This window comes from Macrobrachium nipponense, chromosome 3 (genome assembly GCF_015104395.2).
Source record: "Macrobrachium nipponense isolate FS-2020 chromosome 3, ASM1510439v2, whole genome shotgun sequence".
Lineage (NCBI taxonomy): Eukaryota > Metazoa > Arthropoda > Malacostraca > Decapoda > Palaemonidae > Macrobrachium > Macrobrachium nipponense.
This window is the reverse complement of record NC_087202.1, coordinates 19837595-19862779: the sequence shown is the minus strand read 5'-3', so window position 1 is coordinate 19862779 and position 25185 is coordinate 19837595. Positions and strand designations below refer to the sequence as shown.

Sequence of the window (25185 nt, the reverse complement as noted above, 5' to 3'; positions counted from 1 at the left end):
AGGTCATCCCACTTTTAAGTTTGTGGGGACACAGTTTGAGCTTGAAATGGTTTGTTCGCCAGTTTTTATGCCCCGTTTACACTCGAAAAAGTACTCAAAATCTCCACAGTATTTCTTATAATCTTCTGTAACTAATCTCTTATAAATTTCCTGTTTCCTCCGTTTCTTCTTTTAAATGAACACCACATTCTTCGGAAGCCTGTGTTTTAAGTCAGCGAACTCTATAGACTTGTTTCATATAGACAGGGGTTGATCTCCTGAATAATAATAATAATAATAATAATAATAATAATAATAATGAAGGTCGTCTTTGACAAATAAGGATTGTCTAAATGTAAACGGAGAGAGCAATAAACAAAATACACTTTTTCACTAAAATCTCTCGAGTCTCCACACTGCTTAAATGTCACTTAATCTCAGAATGGGTATCCACTTTCTAGCACTTCCTGCATTTCCTCATTTAAATGGCGGCTTGCACTCATGAAAGTTCTCCAAATTCATCATCGAATTGGCATACAAAACTATGGCGAGGACCGGGTAATTTATGACATCCATTCATTTATCCACAGATGAATGAATGAATAAATTAATCAGGTTCATTCACGGATGGCAAAATGGGCTCCAGGTTCGCTCATCTTGCAGCGAAATCTTCCGTGGCATAAATGATACCGAGTTCCAGATTCGTATCTAACTTGAGTGTCTCCTTCCCCACGTTAGGGAAACTCAGTACCTATCAGTTTCATTCAACTTGAAGCGATGGCTTCTCTGTGAGCGAAACTGTGTTTCAGTTTTGTTCTAGTCAACACGACGTCGCTTTCGTGTCGAAAGAAAAATTGAGTTTCAGTTTCCTTTCACAAGAAATTGGCCTTCGTGACCTGAATAAAGATGAGTTTCAATTTCGACGTGAGGCCATCGTGCCGTAGGTGACAATGAGTTTCAGTTTCGTTTCACTCGAAGCGAGTCCTACGTAACGTAACAGAAAATCAGTTTCATTTTCGTTTCACCGTATCAGTTTCGTTTCATCGACGTGAGGCCATCGTGACGAAGTAAACAATTTGTTTCAGTTTCGTTTCACCCGACGTGGGACCAGAGTGACGAAGCAAAAATATTTGTTCACTTTCGTTTCACTCGGCGTGAGACCAGCGTGACGTAGGTGAAAACGAGTTCCAGCATCGTTTCATTCGATACGAGGACATCATGACGAAGTAAAAATAAGTTTCAGTTTCGTTTCACATGAAACGAGGCCTCCGTGTGGTAAATACAAATAAGGCTTTAATTTCACCCGGCCGAAGCAACATCTTGGTTATGTAAACATAATAACACTTAGGTTTCTTATTTACAGTGCATTAAATGCACCTTCATGACGTGAGCTAAAAAAATTCATTTCCGTTTTAGCTGTAAGTAATTCCTTCCCGAATAGGAAAAATGAAGCTAAGTAATCAGATCTTTTTCATTTAGATGAAAGCAGATTCCACTATCGATACTGCCTATGTTGCAGTGTATGTGTGTGTGGCTAAATTCATGTAAAAGATTTGCTCCATTCTTTCTTCTTTCTATGAGTAAGCAAGTAGGTAGCAAATTATAACTTTCACATCATTCTAAAAGGTCGTGAGAGTACTTATTCGCATTGCGGCACCTGATTATATGAAGGTTAATCCTTGTTATGAGCTTATCATTGGAGCATTAACATATAATTATAAACTTTCAATTTACTTGTTTGTGAGGATGATGTTTCTTTGAAACAACAGAGGGTCTTGTACTAAACAAAAGTTTCATTTTATGATATATAGCTATATCATTTTTATACTTCTAAAAGATGCTCAACAGAAGGGAATTTCGCTTATTTAATACTCTTCTATTGTTTAATACTCTTTACCTTTTTTAATACTTTATGCTAAATAAGAATAAATGTTCTTCAGGTTTTTCCTAAATGAGAGTTTAATTCTTAGTATTTTTAATAATTGTACTTTAATGGAGTTTAATCTTGTTAATGTTTTTAGATTTCTTTGTTTTTTAAGTATGTATTCCACGTGAAATTGATTAAATAATAGTTTATTTAAACTTTTAAAGTTTAGCTTACGTTATCATCTGACTTCCTCCTGAGTCTCTGTTATAACAAGATTACGGCAAAATCAACGCAAGAATCAGAATCAAATCGGGTGTTATAATCCAGTCTCGGGCCAGACTCAGCCATTTGTAAGTTCGATGGGAGGAACATTGACATTTTAGTTGCATAAAGGGAGAATGACGTTGCTTATCTTTTTAATCTATTTCATATAGGTTTTCATCCTAGATTCAGGATGTTTGAGAACGATCGAAGTAATTACTGCTAATTTTGTTTTCTCGACAGCAAGAACTTTCCTGAGATATATAATTATTTTAGTTGTATTCCACATAGGAAAGTGAAAATGGTATGTCACAGAAAATGCCCAACAGTTTCGTCCTCCAATGGACCTCTTCTTGGAGCGTTTATTAACAAACTGTTGGGCATTTTCTGAGACATAACATTTTCATTTTCCTATGTGGAATACAACTGAATTACCATATCTTCGTGCCTAAGAAGATTACCAGTACTATGTATGTATATATATCAATCTCTTTGAATACTTATGGCGAAACCGGTCAGGATTTAGAACCATTGTTTTATTTTACCATGTGGTACATCTGCATATAAATACATCACGCGTCTGGTTTGACTAAACTTTATATATGCTTGTAAATGTATATATATACACAAATGTGTGTATATGTATGTATGCATGCATGCATGCACACACACACACACACACACACACACACATATATATATATATATATATATATATAGATATATATATATATATATATATCAGAAAAAGTGCTTGCTTTCGAGAAAACAAGAACAGCAGTAATTACTTCGCCCGTTCTCTAGCCATCCTGAATGTAGGATAAAAACCTGTGTGAAATAGATTCCAAAGAGAAATTCCCTCCCATTGGTTTTAGAAGTATAAAATATATATAGCTATAATATAATGAAACTTTTATGTATAGTACAATGTTTATGTTTATGTATATATATATATATATATATATACATATATATATATATATATATCATATATCTATCTATATATATATATATATTAGAATAGATGATATATATATATACATACATACATCACATACATATATATATATATATATATATATATATATATATATATATATATATATATATATATATATAATATAATATATAATATGTACCTGTATGTATGTATGTATTCGTAAAGTATGAACTGACACGCATACGTGGCATGAAACCTTTTATAGACTTACCGGTATAACAAGTCAAATTTTTATTTCGCAGTACCCTCAAACGATTTCCTTTTAATCCGGAGTTCCACGTCTCCCTCTATTTCAAAACGAACGGACGAGTTAGTTCCACTAACTCCGTTGCCTAAACTTATAAACTCTGAAAACTTCGAAAAACGTCAAGAACCCTGAAAACGACTCTGGCTGGGATGTATTCAGAAGTCTGTCTCCAAGGTAAAATTGTTCTTCTTAAAACATTATCTCTCAGAAAGTAGATCCTTCTGGTAAGTGGCTTAATCCCCCACCTAATAAACGCATTATTGCGTTATCCAAGTGAAAGATAGCCTACTGAAAAACATCTCTAAACTTCTGTATTACTTGAGATTATGAATTAATTTTTCTAAAATTCATTAAGAAAAGAAAGTTTACGGAGCTATTACGGGTTGACACTCAGTGGCACCTATGCACGATTCCATCTATTATTTCCACACATGAATAGAGTTCATCTTTTGAATTATAATAACAAAGGTTTAATTCACAAAATTTTTTTTGTAAAAGTTGTCTCGAACAGCTTTCGTGAACTTTTCCTAGAAGAATCGGAAAGCCTTCTCCTCAGAAGTGAGACAACAGAGACAGAATTCAGAGTCCTCTCACAATCAATATCTATAAAGACGTTTACAAGGAGTCGTTCGCGAGCTTCTCTCAAAGTAGGCGAAAATACGCTCTCTCAGTAACGAAACACAGAAGAGCTCAGGCTCTACCCATCTTCCATTCTTTTCTTCCTTATCTTGTTGTTGTCACTGGTCTTGGCTCTTACAAGTAGGCATCGTTCATAAGTCTGTCTTCAAACCAAGCGCGCTTTTACAAGTAGCGAACAGGAAGGAAAAAAAACGAGGGCGTTCCTGAGAGGAATCGTAAAGGGAGAAAATTCAGAGTGGACCGTAGTCTCTCCTCTTATAAAAAAAAGGACAATCTCAAGGCAGCTTTCATAAGCCTATCTCCAGGGCAAGCGGCTTCCCAAGGAGGGAAATGGAAGGGGATAAAGGAAAGAGAGCGTTCGTGGGGAGAAAAGAGAACGAGAACGCTCATGAAAAGAAATGTAAAAGGGGAAAATTCGTAGTCCCTCCGCTTAGAATAACAAAAATCTTAACGAAGCGTTCATAAGCCGGTCTCGATAGCGAGCGCCTCTTCGAGTAGCGAAACGGAAAGGGGAGAAAGAGAAAAAGAACGAAGGGTTTCGTGAGAGGAACTGTAGCTAGGTCACTGCCGCTAGAGCCTTGTATAACTAAATAAGCCTCAGTTTGGCGGAAGGAGAATTTAGCAAATGGGCGTCCCTGCACCAAAAAGCATCCAGTCGCCTACGAGATTATGTCTCGCTGGCGCAGCAACTTCCGTATATGGCCTTTTGTGTATATGTATGTAAGAATGGTTGTGTTTAATATTTTATATATATATTATATATATATATATATATAATATATATATATATATATTATATATACATTTTATAAAATATTTTGACCTTCAACTGGATACATTACGCTTTATGATAGCATTATTATTGCAAATAACTACATTTATGGCCATATTGATGATATATATTGCAGTGACAAGTAGACAAAGTTAAAATAATAGTAAGAATGATAATATATATATATATATATATATATATATATATATATATTTATGTATATGTGTGTGTGCAATACACAAAAACAGAAAGGCAGTCAATTCTTAAACATATCTACATGAAGCATAAGGAATTCTATATTCTCTATCCATCAGTACATTTCAGTCATCACTCTACAATCAAAGAAGGCCTTTTAGCAATGTAAAATTGGTACTATGAATGGCTCCATTCCAGAGTTTTCGAAGGAATACTTCTACCGAAATCAATACTTCGATTACAAAATAAACAAAGGGCTATTTAGGAACACACGAAATAAAAGCTTTCCAAAATAAACAAAACAAAAGTTTTTTATATATACATTACTGAGGATACGAAAAGGCGTTTTAAACTCTGGCATTTTTTCAAAAAATACGTAATAAAACCTCGATGATACGTGAGAGAGAGAGAGAGAGAGAGAGAGAGAGAGAGAGAGAGAGAGAGAGAGAGAGAGAGAGAGAGAGAGAGTTACTTTTCCGTTCATGTTCATTACTTTTAACCGTCTTACTTTACTGGAGAATGTCGACAAAACGATGCATAAGAAAACTCGATAATATGAGAGAGAGAGAGAGAGAGAGAGAGAGAGAGAGAGAGAGAGAGAGAGAGAGAAGGTTACAACTGTATTCATGTTCATTCTTTTTACCCCTCTCCTTACATTACAGAGGAATGTCGAATAAGCTATCCGTAGGTAAACCTCGATATCAGAGAGAGAGAGAGAGAGAGAGAGAGAGAGAGAGAGAGAGAGAGAGAGAGAGAGAGGTGCTTCTGTATTCATGTCCATTCTTTTTTTTATTCTCTCTCTTCCTAATGGCGGCCAGGAAATGCCTAGGGGAAAAACACCACAAGATGGGAAAAGGCTTTAAAAGGGACAGTTTATTGGTCTTGAGAGAGTCACCTCATTTCTCTTTCTCTTTCCCTCACTCTCTCCTTGCCTTTCTTTTACCAGATACCCTTATATATACAGGACGAAATGAAACTAGAAAGAAATGGAGGGATGGAGAGGTTTTCAGTCACTATGTGGCGCTACAAAGATGCGTATGTGATTTCAGGAAAATTATTATATTTCTACTCTTATATATATATATATATATATATATATATATATATATATATATATATATATATATATATATATAAACTGAAACCACTTTTGCATTTTCGTGGCCCCATCTAATAACTGAGAGATTCATTCATCTCTTTATTCCATCACTCCCCTAGTTTCCCTTCATCCTCAAGAACAACGGCGAAAGGAACATAACCATTATACGTTGTCACCCCACGAGTCATTGCTTTATCTCCTTAATCCAGATCCGATCGGCTTATGGCGCCTGTTTCACGTTTCAACTGAGATCGGACTTACGATATTGTGTTGAGGTCTTGACTGATGTCTGCTTGCTTTTGAAGTGTTTGTTCCATAACCTTCTATCTATCTATTTTATTCTTATAAGAGGGACGTTGGACAATGTAACAATCTTCATCGATGGGTTTATTGTGCCATGTTTTGATACCGGATGATATCTTGTATTTCGTTAATATCGTCATTGGGACGATTGCAACTTTTAAAAAAAAAGTTTTCTAATAAAGTTTTCTTATCTATTTGCAGAACAACACCGTCAGTGTGATGTCGTAAGTGTTTCACTCATCTCCTGTATAGTTATGTTGTCTTTTGATTACAAATATTATTCAAATTTCTGTTGATATGAATCCTTTCAGGGAACCCTAAATGCCAAAAACTTCACAGCTATCTTCAGTATATATGTGTATATATACATATAACTAATAAACAAATGAATAAATAAATACACACACATATATATATAATATATATACATATATATATATATATATATATATATATATATATATATATATATATACACGAAATTATAGCAGGAATTATCGTCACAAGTAAAAGCTAAACCTTTGAAGACAAGGCCGATGAAAATATGTGAATGGATACGTTGAAAAAATGCAGTTTCATTGGGGACACTGAAAACCATAAGGTTATTCAAGGGAATAATGATTTGATGGCTAGTAATAGTACTAATTGCAGTAATAGTTGGATGAATGGCTATTTCAAATGAAGTAAAGGGAAAAGAAAAATGAGGGGGAGTTACTGCATCATCAAAATAAATGTCGTAGTGGCAAAAGGCTTTGATTACGTGAGTGCTACGTAGGGAAAATGAATAATTACTATACAGGTAAAGAGAACGAAAGGGTTTTCGAAAAGTCTGTTTTTTGGTTGTCACAAAATCCAGCTAACACACACACACACACACGCACGCACACACACACACACACACACACACACACACATAACATGGGTTTCCTTAGCGAAGGTACTACGGAAAAAAAATATTTTGTGAAGGATATTAAAGGTTTTCCGCTCCGCAGATAGATAGATAGATAGAGAGAGAGAGAGAGAGAGAGAGAGAGAGAGAGAGAGAGAGAGAGAGAGAGAGATCATTAATTTCCAAGCCGTAATTAGTTGTAATTAGCCGAAGATTTCCGATGACGTAATATGAGTTTATTCGCTCATTAAAGTTGACATCGAATGACCCAAGGCTGCATACCACCGCCCTTTGATATTCCAACCCTAAACTTCCAATAATATGCAAGAGTTTATTTGAAATTCGAAACTATCCTCGTGCAATAACAAAATATTTCATGGGAATACAAATGTGAAGTACAAACTGAGAGAGAGAGAGAGAGAGAGAGAGAGAGAGAGAGAGAGAGAGAGAGAGAGAGAGAGAGAGAGAGAGTTAATTTGAAAATATACATTCGGACGAGAGGTCGTGTCGACTAGGTTGGGGGAATATTTATTTACTTCTTTATTAGTTTTAAATAAAATGTCACCGTTAGATGTTTCTTCTCTGTTTAACGTAAACCAAGGACATAAACTAAAATTGATCAGTTGAGTAACAGACTGTTGTATTAAAACATAATTGCGACATTAGATTACGTATAATTTATTGCATAAAACGCAGGTTTGCATTAAATAATTAATGGCGACATTACCTGAATAATATATCACATGTCGCTGTAATATCGTCCCAGCTGAGCTGCAAGCTGCAACTATTTTCGCTGAAGTAAGTTCTAAATAAAAATAAATTTAATTATTAGTAACATTATTATTATTAAATCCTCTAATACTTGTTAAAGCCCTCAAAAACACCTTCCAAATTCTGTGTGTGTATGTGGGCTAATGGGTCACAAGAAGACCATACAGCCCCACCCCCTCCAAAAGAAGAGAGGTCGTGTGGACTAAGGGAATATTTATCATTATTATTCACCAATCACTTTCAATACTACATGATTAAAATATGGTCTCCTACCTACTTATTATTATTATTATTATTATTTTATTATTATTATTATTTTTTTTTTTTTTTTTTTTTTGCTCTATCACAGTCCTCCAATTCGACTGGGTGGTATTTATAGTGTGGGGTTCCGGGTTGCATCCTGCCTCCTTAGGAGTCCATCACTCTTCTTACTATGTGTGCCGTTTCTAGGATCACACTCTTCTGCATGAGGCCCGGAGCTACTTCAGCCTCTAGTTTTTCTAGATTCCTTTTCAGGGACTTGGGATCGTGCCTAGTGCTCCTATGATTATGGGTACGATTTCCACTGGCAATATCCCATATCCTTCTTATTTCTATTTTCAGATCTTGATACTTATCCAATTTTTCCCTCTCTTTCTCTTCAACTCTGGTGTCCCATGGTATTGCGACATCAATGAGTGATACTTTCTTCTTGACCTTGTCAATCAACGTCACGTCTGGTCTGTTGCACGTATCACCCTATCCGTTCTGATACCATAGTCCCAGAGGATCTTTGCCTGATCGTTTCTATCACTCCTTCAGGTTGGTGCTCGTACCACTTATTACTGCAAGGTAGCTGATGTTTCTTGCACAGGCTCCAGTGGAGGGCTTTTGCTACTGAATCATGCCTCTTTTTGTACTGGTTCTGTGCAAGTGCCGGGCATTCACTTGCTATGTGGTTTATGGTTTCACTTTTCGTATTGCACTTCCTACATATGGGAGAGATGTTATTTCCATCTATCGTACTTTGAACATATCTGGTTCTTAGGGCCTGATCTTGTGCCGCTGTTATCATTCCTTCAGTTTCCTTCTTTAGCTCTCCCCTCTGTAGCCCATTGCCAATTGTCATCGCTGGCTAGTTCTTTAGTCTGTCTCATGTATTGTCCATGCATTGGTTTGTTGTGCCAGTCCTCTGTTCTTTCTGTCTTTCTCCTGTCTCTGTATATTTCTGGGTCTTCGTCTGCTTTTATTAGTCCTTCTTCCCATGCACTCTTTAGCCACTCGTCTTCACTGGTTTTCAGATATTGCCCCAGTGCTCTGTTTTCGATGTTGACGCAGTCCTCTATACTTAGTAGTCCTGTCCCTCCTTCCTTTCGTGTTATGTATAGTCTGTCTGTATTTGCTCTTGGGTGTAGTGCTTTGTGTATTGTCATATGTTTCCTGGTTTTCTGATCTATGCTGCGGAGTTCTGCCTTCGTCCATTCCACTATCCTGGCGCTTGTATCTGATTACTGGCACTGGCCCATGTGTTTATGGCTTTTAATCATATTTCCGGCGTTGAGTTTTGACTTGAGTATCGCCTTGAGTCTCTGCATATATTCTTTCCTGATCGTGTCCTTCACTCTGTTGTATATCTCCTCCTTCCATTATTCCCAGGTATTTGTATCCTGTCTCATCTATGTGTTTGATGTTGCTCCCATCTGGTAGCTTTATCCATTCAGTTCTCGTTACTTTGCCTTTTTGTATGTTGACTAAGGCGCATTTTTCTATTCCAAACTCCATCCTGATGTCGCCAGATACAATCCTTACAGTCTGGATTAGGGTATCTATTTCCTTGATGCTCTTACCATACAGTTTGATGTCGTCCATGAACATCAAGATGGTTTGATTCGTTTTGCCTCTTTTTCTTGAGTTGGTACCCGGCATCCATCTTCTGTAGTACTTTTGTCATGGGAATCATGGCTACTACGAAGAGTAGTGGGGACAGTGAGTCGCCCTGGAAGATCCCTCTCCTGATATTAACCTTCTGCTAGTCTTATTCCAGAGCTTGTAAGTATTGTATTCCAGTTGCGCATTGTATTTTTGAGGAAGCTGATGGTATTTTCCTCTGCCCCATATATTCTCAGGCATTCTATTAGCCATGTGTGTGGTATCATGTCGAAGGCTTTCTTATAGTCTATCCATGCCATGCTTAGGTTGGTTTTCCTTCTCCTACTGTTCTTCATTACCATTTTGTCTATGAGGAGCTGGTCTTTTGTGCCCCTACACTTCCTTCTGCAGCCTTTCTGTTGGTGGGGGATGTGGTGTTTGTTCCTCTAGGTAGTTGTTATTATTATTATTATTATTATTATTATTATTATTATTATTATTATTATTATTATTATTATTATTATTATTATTATTATTATTATTATTATTATTATTGAAGGTAAATAAGAACTTTTTCTTGCTTACCAAACCTTGATGTTATTAGAAAACCACTATAAAACCCTGAAGCTTTACGTATTTTGTAATGTCAAATACTTGACCTCCGTGACCCAGGCCCAGGGATGAATTAATTGCCCGCGTCGAGCAACAGATGGCAGGGTAGTATTACCACAACAAACGCCAGAATGGTCAAGTAGTGAGTGACCGAGAAGTAAACCTGACAGAGGTTATTCTTCATTCGCTTTATTCCATATGACAACGAGGTAAACATTTCCCGTAAAGACGTACAAGTAGTATTTATAATAAAATATCAGGCTTTGCTATAAGAGAAATAGAATGTATTTACCATCAGTAATAATAATAATAATAATATAATAATAATAATAATAATAATAATAATAATAATAATAATAATACATAACACGAAAGGAAGGAGGGAGAGGACTACTAAGTATAGAGGACTGCGTCAACATCGAAAACAGAGCACTGGGGCAATATCTGAAAACCAGTGAAGACGAGTGGCTAAAGAGTGCATGGGAAGAAGGACTAATAAAAGTAGACGAAGACCCAGAAATATACAGAGATAGGAGAAAGACAGAAAGAACAGAGGACTGGCACAACAAACCAATGCACGGACAATACATGAGACAGACTAAAGAACTAGCCAGCGATGACATTGGCAATGGCTACAGAGGGGAGAGCTCAAGAAGGAAACTGAAGGAATGATAACAGCAGCACAAGCAAAATCAGGAACCTAAACAAACCAGTAATATTTTTCAAAGTTAACGATAGACGGAAATAACATCTCTTCCCCATATGTAGGAAGTGCAATACGAAAAATGAAACCATAAAACCACATAGCAAGTGAATGTCCGGCACTTGCACAGAACCAGTACAAAAAGAGGCATGATTCAGTGGCAAAAGCCCTCCACTGGAGCCTGTGCAAGAAACATCAGCTACCTTGCAGTAATAAGTGGTACGAGCACCAACCTGAAGAGGAGTGATAAGAAAACGATCAGGCAAAGATCCTCTGGGATATGGTATCAGAACGGATAGGGTGATACGTGCAAACAGACCAGACGTGACGTTGATGACAAAGTCAAGAAGAAAGTATCACTCATTGATGTCGCAATACCATGGGACACCAGAGTTGAAGAGGAAAGAGAGTGAAAAAATGGATAAGTATCAAGATCTGAAAATAGAAATAAGAAGGATATGGGATAGCCAGTGGAAATCGTACCCATAATCATAGGAGCACTAGGCACGATCCCAAGATCCCTGAAAAGGAATCTAGAAAAACTAGAGGCTGAAGTAGCTCCAGGACTCATGCAGAAGAGTGTGATCTAGAAACGGCACACTAGTAATACAGTGATGGACCTCCTAAGGAGGCAGGATGCAACCCGGAACTCCACACTATAAATACCACCCAGTCGAATTGGAGGACTGTGATGAGCAAAAAAAAAAATAATAATAATATAATAATAATAATACAAAGAACATGACTGTTTCTTCAAAGTCATCATTACTGTCATTATTATTTCTGTGGATATTGTTTGCTACTATTACTAATAATAATAAAAACAACAACAACAACAACAACCAACAACAACCAACCAACAACAACAATAATAATAATAATAATAATAATAATAATAATAATAATAATAATAATAATAATAATAATAATAATAATAATAATAATAACCTTCAAAGAACGTGATTGTTCTTCATTCTTCATAAAAATCATTATTTTTCATGCTGCTGTTTACTAACATTATTACTACCATAATATTGTCATAATCATCAGTCATTTACACTGTAGTCAATGACAGTGGTAATCCAGTGTTCATAACAAAACAAAAATCCTCATCCCTACTAAATCATAACAGAACAACTACGTGGCACACGACACCGGTTGATTCAACTTGATCTGGGCTTATGCCAGCAAAAGTTCTTGCCACATGGCAGCACGTATACGTTATAAGAATGCTGAAGGGCTATTACATGACCGATGTGGACCTCTGGATTCGAACTACCCAACCGAGGCGAGTGTCATCCGTGATTGCAAGTTTGTATCTCGGGTCATTAGAAACTTCGCTTCCTGAGCCGAGTTCTGTTGGTAAGTGTCGTCAGACATGTTGGGTAAACAGACAGAAATACAAAGTGGGCGAGAAACAGTCGTAAGAGAAATCGACAGATAAGGGGGAATGAATGGTAAGATGAAATAGAAAGCGGGAGGAACTTCAGGGGAGTAAATAAATAGGATGGAAACGCAGAGGGAGAATACGAGACCTATGAAAATTCGACAAAGGAACGAATAAGCTGAAGAAACAGAATAGACAGATTAAAAGAATAAGGAATAAAAACACCAAAAACAACTAATGGTACAGATAAAGATAAATCAGTGAAGAGAGAAACGAAAAAACAGGTGAAATAATAAGCAGCGCATAAGAGAGAGAGAGAGAGAGAGAGAGAGAGAGAGAGAGAGAGAGAGAGAGAGAGAGAGAGAGATGAATAAAATCTATTTTCTACAATACTGCCCTATTGTCCTAACAGCATCATCTGATTGATAATCAGCTGTGAATCTTCTAAACATCTGAATGAAAGTAGTTTCGCAACTGTTAGAAAATTTTTAATATTAATTGAGATGACCTGTGATGATGTTGACAACTATTATTGCATACGAACACATATACTCCATTGGATGTTTACAGGGAAATGGGTAAATATATACTGATACTTGAATTAATGGGGAATATTTATACAGGATGCAACCAAGGTGAAATAGGACGTGTGCTAGCATCCTCATCCCGAATGTAGTGATTGAAACAAAAGCCGGATATATATATATATATATATATATATATATATATATATATATATATACAGAAATACATATACATATGTGTGCATATATACAGACACATACACACCTATATATACATATCTACACATAAAGATGTGTGCATATATATATATATATATTATATATATATATATATATATATATATATATATATATATATAGTATATATACATACTATATAAATACACACACATATATGTGCATATGTATATACAGATATTTGCATATGCATATACACACACACACACACACAAACTCATAAAGGGCGTGCAAATTGCTAGCGTCTAAAAGCTGCAAAAATTCATTAGCCCGATCCTCCCTTTGCCTTCTGACAAGCAGACAAGTCGATTAAATCCCTGAAGTTAGCAAGACCCTCCCTTTGGCGACTTTCGTTCGGATTATATCCTGGTGAAAAGGACATTTGCACACTCAAAGGTCAAAAGCTCTTCGCCCAGACCACTGCGAGCTAATCTGAAGATCACCTGAGATTGTGACGTTTGTGATGTGAGTTTTCATTATTATTATTATTATTATTATTATTATTATTATTATTATTATTATTATTATTAGTTAGTATTATTATTATTATTATTATTATTATTATTATTATTATTTTATCAAAAGTAATGGCTACTTCAGCAGCGTTACACTTGTAGAGATTCTTCTCTATTTTCAAATAGCGGCTTTTTCTTTTTCCGTGTTACTTAGACAGGTTAGTAGAGCGCCTATGGAGGTCATGATCAAATACAGAGTCAGAATTGGTGTATATACACCAATTTTGACTGTTTTTGATGATGACCTCCATAGGCGCTCTACTAGCCTGTCTAAGTAGCACGGAAAAAGCCGCTATTCGGAAGATAGAGAAGAATCTCTACAAGTGTAACGTTGCTGAAGTAGCCATTACTTTTAATAAAGTATGCTTGAGAGAGGGTCTGCTTCCTAAGTATTATTATTATTATTATTATTATTATTATTATTATTATTATTATTATTATTATTAAGTGTATGGATAATTTTGCTAAATGTATGAACACGCAATATTATTATTATTAGTAAACTTCTGGATAAGAAAAACGTCGTATACCACCATTATTTTTGGTACTGTTCAATATTATGATTTCCTTTAATGAAACAGTTTCATAATGCTATTCATAACACTGTACAGTATTGCAGTTGCTTCCATATAACAAAAATAATGGTAAATGACGACTTTTCGTCAAATCCACAAGTTTACTAATATTAATAATAATAATAATAATGATAATAATAGTAAACAACGTATTATCATTATTATTCGATAGGAGACCCTCTTTTCAACAAGTCTTTTTGAAAGTTATTGCTGATTCATCAGCATTAATCTTGTAGAGGTTCTTCTCTACCTTTCTTAAGGCGGCCTTTTTGTTTTTACTCAAGTTTACGGAGTTGAGTAACGCACATATGGAAGTCATATTCGAGGCGGAAGGTAAAATTAGTAAGTGAAATGTGAGGTGTAGATACCATAGAGTTTATCTTTATACGTCGTATATGATTGACAGACATGTGTTGAAAGTCTATTATTATTATTATTATTATTATTATTATTATTATTATTATTATTATTATTATTATTATTATTATTATTATTATCATTATATTAGACATTCAACCTATAGCATATGTCATTAATGTACGAAGTCTAAGCATAAACTATACGGTGTCTACACCTCATATTTCACTCACTGACTTTACCTTCGGCCTCGAATATGACTTCCATAGGAGCGTACTCGCCCTGTTTAAGTAACAACGAGAAGGCCACAATAAGAAAGACAGATAAGAACCCTAACAAGATTAATGCTGATGAAGCAACAATACCTTTCAATAAGACTTTATTATTATTATTATTATTATTATCATTATTATTATTATAATGCTAACGGACAATTAGCACGGTACTCATATTATTACAATTCAAATTATGTAAACGGAGACATAGCAAAGAACATTATTATATTATTATTATTATTATTATTATTATTATTATTATTATTATTATTAATTATTATTATTTCAAATGCAATGCAAAAATTAAACCAGCAAATTTAGTGTTGTATGATAAATGTACCGAGTATCGCTTGATAACGTGTCAACCCTTTATTACTGTCAAAATTCATATTTTCATTACAAAAATAGTAAAGAGAAATGATGACACGGATTTATTAGAAACTACAGCACATACAAATTTCTCACAGTGAATTATCTGCATATTAGATAACTAAACTTTGACGTAGATATTTGAATCTAATCCCATAGGACAGCGTTTTTATCTTTTTAAATTAAAAACGAACGGTTCCACTGGCAGCAGAGGAATCCAATTTTACCATTGGGACGGCACCTCATAAACAACGAGGAAAGCGCAATGAGATCAATCGTTTGCACCCGATGGCATTGTTTGTCACGTTATCTATGATATTTGCTATAAATAGGGCATGCGTATTGGCTATTCCCCGGCAAACTCAATATCAGGCCTAACGGTAGGCCTAACGCTAACCTGATAATGCTCTTCTTTTTTTTAACTCAAAATAGGAGAGGGGGAACCTTTGCATACACAATGATGACTGACCGACGAATTTTTCTGTTTACAAATATCTTCAACGGAGAAAATATATTTTTGAGGAAAAAAAGTATCCAATTTCTCGAAATGCCATACGTTATAATTAATTTTAAAGCACAATACATTGCTCAGCATAACTTTTCAAGGATAAACTTTATGTAGTACATTTAAAGGATATTTAAAACATAAAGAAGAAAACATAATTCTTAAAAATGAAATTTACGACAGCACAAGAATCTTGCAGCAAATTTATTTTTATTACTTGCATGTGATACGTGTTCCAACGTGTAAGTGTTCAACGTACACAACTGAACAAAGGATAATTACTAGGAATTTATGAATGCTAATCTACGGCCCAAAATTGCTCGTGCAGAAATCAACATATTAATTAGTCTGTGTAAAACACGAAAATGTTTGATGTTTTCCGATTGAATCAACGGGGCAATTTTTTGGTCGTTTGGCAGCTAAGTGAGAACAGGCACAAAGGAGCCTCCTTCGAATTCTCTACAAAATCATTGCAACCTGAATTTAAGTAAATAAAAATATTATATGAAATTTAAGTAAATAAAAATTATATAAAATTTAAGTAAATAAAAAAATCGTATAAAAACTATTGTTCTAAAGCGTAATCCGATGGGATTACCAAGCGATCATACTTTCTTTGTTCAGTCCTAATGGCTGTAAGAAACAGAAATAGACTGGGTAAATAGAGGCAAAAATGGAATTCCAAAGCTTGACATAAGAGGTTTACTGATTTCCACACACAGCAAATTTGGGAAAGGGTTGCTTACCAGATTGTATTTGGAATTCCTTCAGCTCGAAAATAATACTACTAAAGTAACTGAAACGTTTAACGATGACACCACTTCATGATGAACATTGCGGCGTACCAAGCCTTGGTCAGTCCATTATTCTTAACGGTTAGATTCCCGTGTAAAGATTATAACAGCAATTGCATCTTAGATATCAGATTTCTTCCTTCTCTCTCTCTCTCTCTCTCTCTATCTCTCTCTCTCATCTCTACATTATATATATATATATATATATATATATATATAAAAATATATATACATAACATATAAATACCCACACACACACACCCATATATCTATATATATATATATATATACCTATTATATATATATATATATAAATATATATGTTGTATGTATGTGTGGGTATGTATATATATATATATATATAACAATACATTACATATATATATATATGTATATATATATATATAGATATATGTATGTATGTATGTATATATATATATATATATATATATATACATATATATATATATATATATATATATATAATATATATTGCGACAATATTTCATTATTCTTGTGCTTTGGGACACAACACCAATCTGAAATCTCTATTCCCAACTTTGCTTTGAGGACATTACTAATGCACACTGCTCATTTCTATAACTGCCACCAAACCACTGATTCTCTTCCGGATTACGTATTCACAGATCCGTGTGGTTTCTTTCTCTCTTCTTCTCTCTCTCTCTCTCTCTCTCTCTCAATTACACAACCGCTCCTTCAGCATATTCCTAAAATAAACATTGTAATGCAGAAGGCTCTGTGGGATAACTGTCACGTCGAGCGTACGTTTACCATATTGAACTCAACCGGGCGCGTTCAACCACAGCCTCTGGTGTGATGGGTAGATTCAGTTCCCCCTCACCTCTGGAAATAAAAATATAAAAATACCTTCATCTGAATGCACGCGGCGGAATGGGGTGCCATTAACGTTAAAACAGTGGTCTCGAATAATTCCACTCTGTTTTAATTTGCTTACGAATTCATGGAGTTACGAAGCGAGAGAATAATTGTTTTTACATATTAGACAATTTAATATTATATGCATTTTCTCCATAGTGCTGTTATTATTCTGAATACTTTATTACTATCGGCTTTTTAATATCATCTTTCTCATTTGTCTCTCCTTGTATTTTAATAATTTACAAACATTCTTATCTATTCACCTATTTATTTGTTAATATAGTTTTCCTTTTCTGATAACCGATCTCCAATTTCTGTATTTCCTATTACTTTCCGTTACTTCTTTCAGATGAACTCCATTTCCTTTGGAGGTTTGAATTTCAAATCAATGGCCCCTGTGGGTTTCTTCCACATGAATCGGGTTCATCCTCTGAATATAATAATAATAATAATAATAATAATAATAATTTAATAATAATAATAATAATAATAATAATAATAATGTAATAATAATAAAATAATAATAATAATAATAATAATAATAATAATAATAATAATAATAATAATAATAATAATAATAAGACAAGAGTAAGGGAAATATAGCCAGTAACTACAGGCCTATCACCTGACCTACCAATAATGTGGAAGTTACTAACAGGTATCATCAGTGAAAGGCTATACAACTACCTAGAGGAGACAAACACCATCCCCCACCAACAGAAAGGCTGCAGAAGGAAGTGTAGGGGCAACAAAAGACCAGCTCCTGATAGACAAAATGGTAATGAAGAACAGTAGGAGAAGGAAAACCAACCTAAAGCATGGCATGGATAGACTATAAGAAAGCCTTCGACATGATACCACACACATGGCTAATAGAATGCCTGAAAAATATATGGGGCAGAGGACAATACCATCAGCTTCCTAAAACAAAAATACAATGCGCAACTGGAATACAATACTTACAAGCTCTGGAATAAGACTAGCAGGGTTAATATCAGGGGAGGGATCTTCCAGGGCGACTCACTGTCCCCACTACTCTTCGTAGTAGCCATGATTCCCATGACAAAAGTACTACAGAAGATGGATGCCGGGTACCAACTCAAGAAAAGAGGCAACAAAATCAACCATCTGATGTTCATGGACGACATCAAGCTGTATGGTAAGAGCATCAAGGAAATAGATACCCTAATCCAGACTGTAAGGATTGTATCTGGCGACATCAGGATGGAGTTTGGAATAGAAAAAATGCGCCTTAGTCAACATACAAAAAGGCAAAGTAACGAGAAACTGAAGGGATAAAGCTACAGATGGGAGCAACATCAAACATAGATGAGACCGGATACAAATACCTGGGAATAATGGAAGGAGAGATATAAAACACCAAGAGATGAAGGACACGGTCAGGAAAGAATATATGCAGAGACTCAAGGCGATACTCAAGTCAAAACTCAACGCCGGAAATATGATAAAAGCCATAAAACACATGGGCAGTGCCAGTAATCAGATACAGTGCAGGAATAGTGGACTGGACGAAGGCAGAACTCCGCAGCATAGATCAGAAAACCAGGAAACATATGACAATACACAAAGCACTACACCCAAGAGCAAATACGAACAGACTATACATAACACGAAAGGAAGGAGGGACAGGGACTACTAAGTATAGAGGACTGCGTCAACATCGAAAACAGAGCACTGGGGCAATATCTGAAAACCAGTGAAGACGAGTGGCTAAAGAGTGCATGGGAAGAAGGACTAATAAAAGCAGACGAAGACCCAGAAATATACAGAGACAGGAAGAAAGACAGAAGAACAGAGGACTGGCACAACAAACCAATGCACGGACAATACATGAGACAGACTAAAGAACTAGCCAACGATGACAATTGGCAATGGCTACAGAGGGGAGAGCTAAAGAAGGAAACTGAAGGAATGATAACAGCGGACAAGATCAGGCCCTAAGAACCAGATATGTTCAAAGTACGATAGACGGAAATAACATCTCTCCCATATGTAGGAAGTGCAATACGAAAAGTGAACCATAAACCACATAGCAAGTGAATGCCCGGCACTTGCACAGAACCAGTACAAAAAGAGGCATGATTCAGTGGCAAAAGCCCTCCACTGGAGCCTGTGCAAGAAACATCAGCTACCTTGCAGTAATAAGTGGTACGAGCACCAACCTGAAGGAGTGATAGAAAACGATCAGGCAAAGATCCTCTGGGACTATGGTATCAGAACAGATAGGGTGATACGTGCAAACAGACCAGACGTGACGTTGATTGACAAAGTCAAGAAGAGTGTCACTCATTGATGTCGCAATACCATGGGACACCAGAGTTGAAGAGAAAGAGAGGGAAAAATTGGATAAGTATCAAGATCTGAAAAAAAATAGAATAAGAAGGATAATGGGATATGCCAGTGGAAATCGTACCCATAATCATAGGAGCACTAGGCACGATCCCAAGATCCCTGAAAAGGAACCTAGAAAAACTAGAGGCTGAAGTAGCTCCAGGACTCATGCAGAAGAGTGTGATCCTAGAAACGGCACACATAGTAAGAAGAGTGATGGACTCCTAAGGAGGCAGGATGCAACCCGGAACCCCACACTATAAATACCACCACAGTCGAATTGGAGGACTGTGATAGACAAAAAAAAAAAAAAAAAAAAAAAAAAAAAACAAAAAAAAAAAAAAAAAAAAAAAAAAAAAAAAAAAACAATAATAAAATAATACCACCTTAAACACTACTTTTCCCAGCATGATTAAAAGTTTAGACCTAAATAACTACTCACACAAAGAGGGTAAACATACAATTTCATATCTAAGCTAATCCAGGTAAGGAAAGGAAGTTCAGATGTACTAAAACTAGAGACTAAATATTCGCTCTTGTAGACGATTTCAGTGGTTGGTAAAATTAGTGACAAAATTCGTGGTAAAATTAATTTTGTCATGGACAAATGCGAAAAAATGCCATAACACTCTAAACTTATGAAACATGGGAAAATAACAAAAAAGGACGATAATTTTGCTTTCAATTTATTACATTTAGTCAAAAGTAATTTTCACATTTTGGCATAGAAAGACTAATAGAACCAGGCAAACGTAGATCATAAGTAATTTAAAGAGTAAATGTATGTGATGAAAAATGAAATAATAGCTATTATGATAGATCGACCCAAAATAAACAAGGAGAAACAGAGAAAGTAAAAATACAAGTAAAAAACAAGCAAAACACATAAACAGTGAAAAATGGATAACTTCAAAAACAAAAAAAGTCCAGTTACCATAAAAAAGGAAGTGAAAAAATATTAATTTGCATACGTACAAAAGAGTCGGTTTCCGAGAGAGAGAGAGAGAGATGCCAAAGAGTGATCTGGTTCCAAAAATAGCCGGAGGGGGGGTTCAAATAAAAGGAGAGATTATTACTCTTGGGGAAGGGGAGGGGGGAGGTGTTAGGGGGGGAGGGGGGAAGGGGGGAGGGGGGGAGGGAGGAACGTGCCGTTAATTACCTTTAAATCTCTTATGAGGTTGCTTTTTCATGCGATGCAAAAATAGCTCTTTCTTTCCCCTTCTATTCCTCTCGCGCTTTCTCTCTCCACTGTTTGTTACCTTCGAAGCATGTTTGATATTTGTGTGTTATGACATGCTAATAGCGTGCGTGAGTTATTGCTTCATAAATGGCGTATGTGCATAAGTGTTCACCCATGTGCGTCATTCATGGTCGTGTATGCGCTAACACACACATACTGGACTTGTAACGTAAGACTCTTACCTTCTTGACTGACCCATAATTTGAAATATGCTCCAGAATACGAAACCCTTCTGTGCTAATGAGGAAAAGAAGAAAAAGTTTACCTTTCTGCAATATAGAAACGACGAAGAAAACCTATCAATAAAGATTGCCATTACACCAACAAGACATAAGAAGGAATGAAAACTCTTGTATGCAAGAGCTATTATACTGTAAATGAAACAATGGTCGTTGTCTAATTGAAAATGAATAGCCCATTTTCCTTAAGAAGGAATGTAAAATGTATTTGCTTTTATGAGATCCAACATAATTTTTCTCCGGGAGAACTTAAAGCCCATTTACACACGCGCATATACGTGCATACATACATATGATCAATATATATACATATATATATATATATATATATATATATATATATATATATATATATATATTGTTACGATCTGCTTCTAATACTCTTAAGTTATTAGATAGGGAAACGTAAATATTTTGCTTACCCAAGGCAATTATTCAAACACCGTTAAAAATTAGTATAATTATTATTATTTAATAATTAATTTAACATTACCGAAACCCAATAAACATTTACAGTAGAGAAATCACGGGATGTAATAAACCGAGTATTAACACTCTTTACACAAAGAAATACATAATATGTCAAATAAACTCATTATAGCGAAAAAATACTAAAATAACTCGTACTCACTTAATGCAGAGAAAACACTTCAGATGGCTAAGTCACGTACATAGAAGAATAATACAAGAGAATCAATACTTTACCCATATTAATAATATGACTTTGCACTCTTTCGTCATATTAGTTAGTATATTCCACTTATTGTCACTACAATTCCAGGAGACACACTGATACGTACGAAACTAAGTAGCCAAGTAAACTTTTGAAAGGATCAAAATAACAGGACTTTACACTACACTTTATCGAAAACCAAGGAGGATAAATACAAAAACATCACACTTCCTGATCCAACCTACACCGCCATCTATTGGTTGATCATCGCATCTCAAGCAAAAACAAATACAAATAAATAAAGTTGTAACATACCTCCCTCCTTAAAATCATCATTATAACCAATGAGGATAAACAAAAATTACAATTCATAATATACCAAGGACAAATATTTAACATTTTACATTACAGGATGCCTGGATAAAAAATCTGCACGCAAATTATCCTTTCCCTTGATGTGACTCACATGTAGATCATAATCTTGTAAAGATAACCACCATCTCGTCAGTCTCTTATTCTTAGTCTTCATTCTCTGCAAGAACGTAAGTGGTTGATGATCAGTATACACTTCAATAGTGTATGGGGACGAATGAAGATAAGTATCAAACTTCTCCAAAGCCAAAAGTAAACTAAGAGCTTCCGTTTTCTATCGTAGAGTAGTTACGCTGATGGGGTTTAAACTTTTGCGAGCTGTACATCACTGGATGTAATAAGGAATCTTGGCTTCTCTGCAGAAGAACTGCTCCTGCTCCAATCTCACTGGCATCCACCTCAAGGATAAACGGACTTCCAAAATCAGGAGATTTGAGAATTGGGCTTGAGACTAACAAAGTCTTAGCTTTGTCGAATGCCTCCTGGCACTCTGAAGTCCACTGGAACTTTTTCTTGCTGCTTGTCAGATCAGTCAATGGAAAAACAAGTTCCGAGAAATTCTTGCAGAATCTTCTGTAGTATCCCACCATCCCCAGGAAGCGTTGAACTTCCTTCCGACAGGTAGGTTCCTTCACTGTTAAGATGGCGTTCACCTTGGCATTAACGGGTGCGACTTCTCCACTCCCAACAACGTATCCAAGATACTGAATTCGGGCATAACCAAGTCACTCTTCGCCAAATTCAGGGTAAGGTTTGCAGCTTTCAACCGAGCGAATACCTTCCTAACGTCTCTAAGTGGCTATCCCAAGTATCTGTAAAAACAATAATGTCATCCAAGTATACTGCAACATTTGGTAAATCCTTTAAAACATCATTCATGAGCCTTTGAAATATAGCTGTAGCATTCTTTAATCCAAAGGTAACACTTTGTATTGAAAAAAGTCCACTTGGGGTTACAAACGCAGTTATGGGTTTTGAGGATTCTGACAATGGTAGTTGATAGTAACCTTTAAGAAGATCTATTCGAGATATAAATTTCGATGAGCTTACCATGTCAATAAGATCGTCAATTCTGGGTAACGGATAGCAATCAGAAAACAGTAAGTTGGTTTACCTGACGATAATCTGTGCATAACCGATATGTACCGTCTGATTTTCCTACTAGTACACATGGAGAGGACCATGGACTATGGCTGGCTTCGGCCAAACCATGTTCTAGCAAGAAATCTACCTCTTTTTTCATGATGGTCTTCTTATATGGAGATACTCGGTACGGAGCGCTCTTAACTGGAACTGAGTCGACCTTAAGCTGTATCTCAACTTCCACAAGACTAGTTTGTGTTGGTATGTCTCCACAAATCGCTGGGAAAGATTCCAACAACCTTTCTATATCCTGCAATTGAAGAGGGGTTAAATGATGTAGTTTAGATTTCAGGTGGTTAATAGTGTCAGAATTGGATAATCTAACATCTGTTTTTATAAGATGGTTATCAGATACTTGATTAGAAGACTTGTCAACAAGAACCAAGCTAGCAACGGCAATACTTTCTTCAGTTTTCTCCTTATCAGAATAAAGTTTTAATCTGTTTATATGTACTATTTTTCCGATCTCTCCTTTTACCTGGAGTAGATATTTCATATACATTCTGATTCTTACTCATCACAGTAAATGGTCCTTCATATCTGCTTTCAAAGGTTTTCTTCATAGGAGTTAACATCAAAACTCTATCTCCTACTTTAAATTCTCTCTTCTCTGCTTTACTATCAAAGTTTTTTTTCTTCATAGAATGCTGAGCTTTAAACAAATGTTGATGGGCGAACTTACGTGAATACTCAAGTTTTTCTCTTAACTTAGTTGCATATTCTCCCAAACTGACACCTTCAGGTCCCGGGTTCAAATCCCGGACAGGCCCCCACTTGTTACGATCTGCTTCTAATACTCTTAAGTTATTAGATAGGGAAACGTAAATATTTTGCTTACCCAGGGGCAATTATTCAAACACCGTTAAAAAATTAGTATAATTATATTATTTTAATAATTAATTTAACATTACCGAAACCCAATAAACATTTACAGTAGAGAAATCACGGGATGTAATAAACCGAGTATTAACACTCTTTACACAAAGAAATACATAATATGTCAAATAAACTCATTATAGCGAAAAAATACTAAAATAACTCGTACTCACTTAATGCAGAGAAAACACTTCAGATGGCCTAAGTCACGTACATAGAAGAATAATACAAGAGAATCAATACTTTACCCATATTAATAATATGACTTTGCACTCTTTCGTCATATTAGTTAGTATATTCCACTTATTGTCACTACAATTCCAGGAGACACACTGATACGTACGAAACTAAGTAGCAAGTAAACTTTTGAAAGGATCAAATAACAGGACTTTACACTACACTTTATCGAAAACCAAGGAGGATAAATACAAAAACATCACACTTCCTGATCCAACCTACACCGCCATCTATTGGTTGATCATCGCATCTCAAGCAAAAACAAATACAAATAAATAAAGTTGTAACAATATATATATATATATATATGTGTGTGTGTGTGTGTGTGTGTGTGTGTGTGTGTGTGTGTGTGTGGGTGTGTGTGCGTGTATAGATATATTATTAACTAGAGTGGAGCGAGATCCTTAGTCCCGTGTAAACGACACAATTA

General features: G+C 35.4%; 1 protein-coding gene across 2 annotated transcripts in view; it reads left to right on the top strand.

Annotated features, from left to right (window-relative positions):
- LOC135221650 (transmembrane protein 151B-like) overlaps positions 1–25185 on the top strand; it is a 252687-nt gene that overhangs the window by 91562 nt on the left and 135940 nt on the right. For both annotated transcript variants that reach the window (XM_064259339.1, XM_064259340.1), the window contains exon 2: positions 6564–6586. The gene's annotated coding sequence lies outside the window, so the exon portion shown is untranslated. The remainder of the gene's footprint in view (positions 1–6563; positions 6587–25185) is intronic.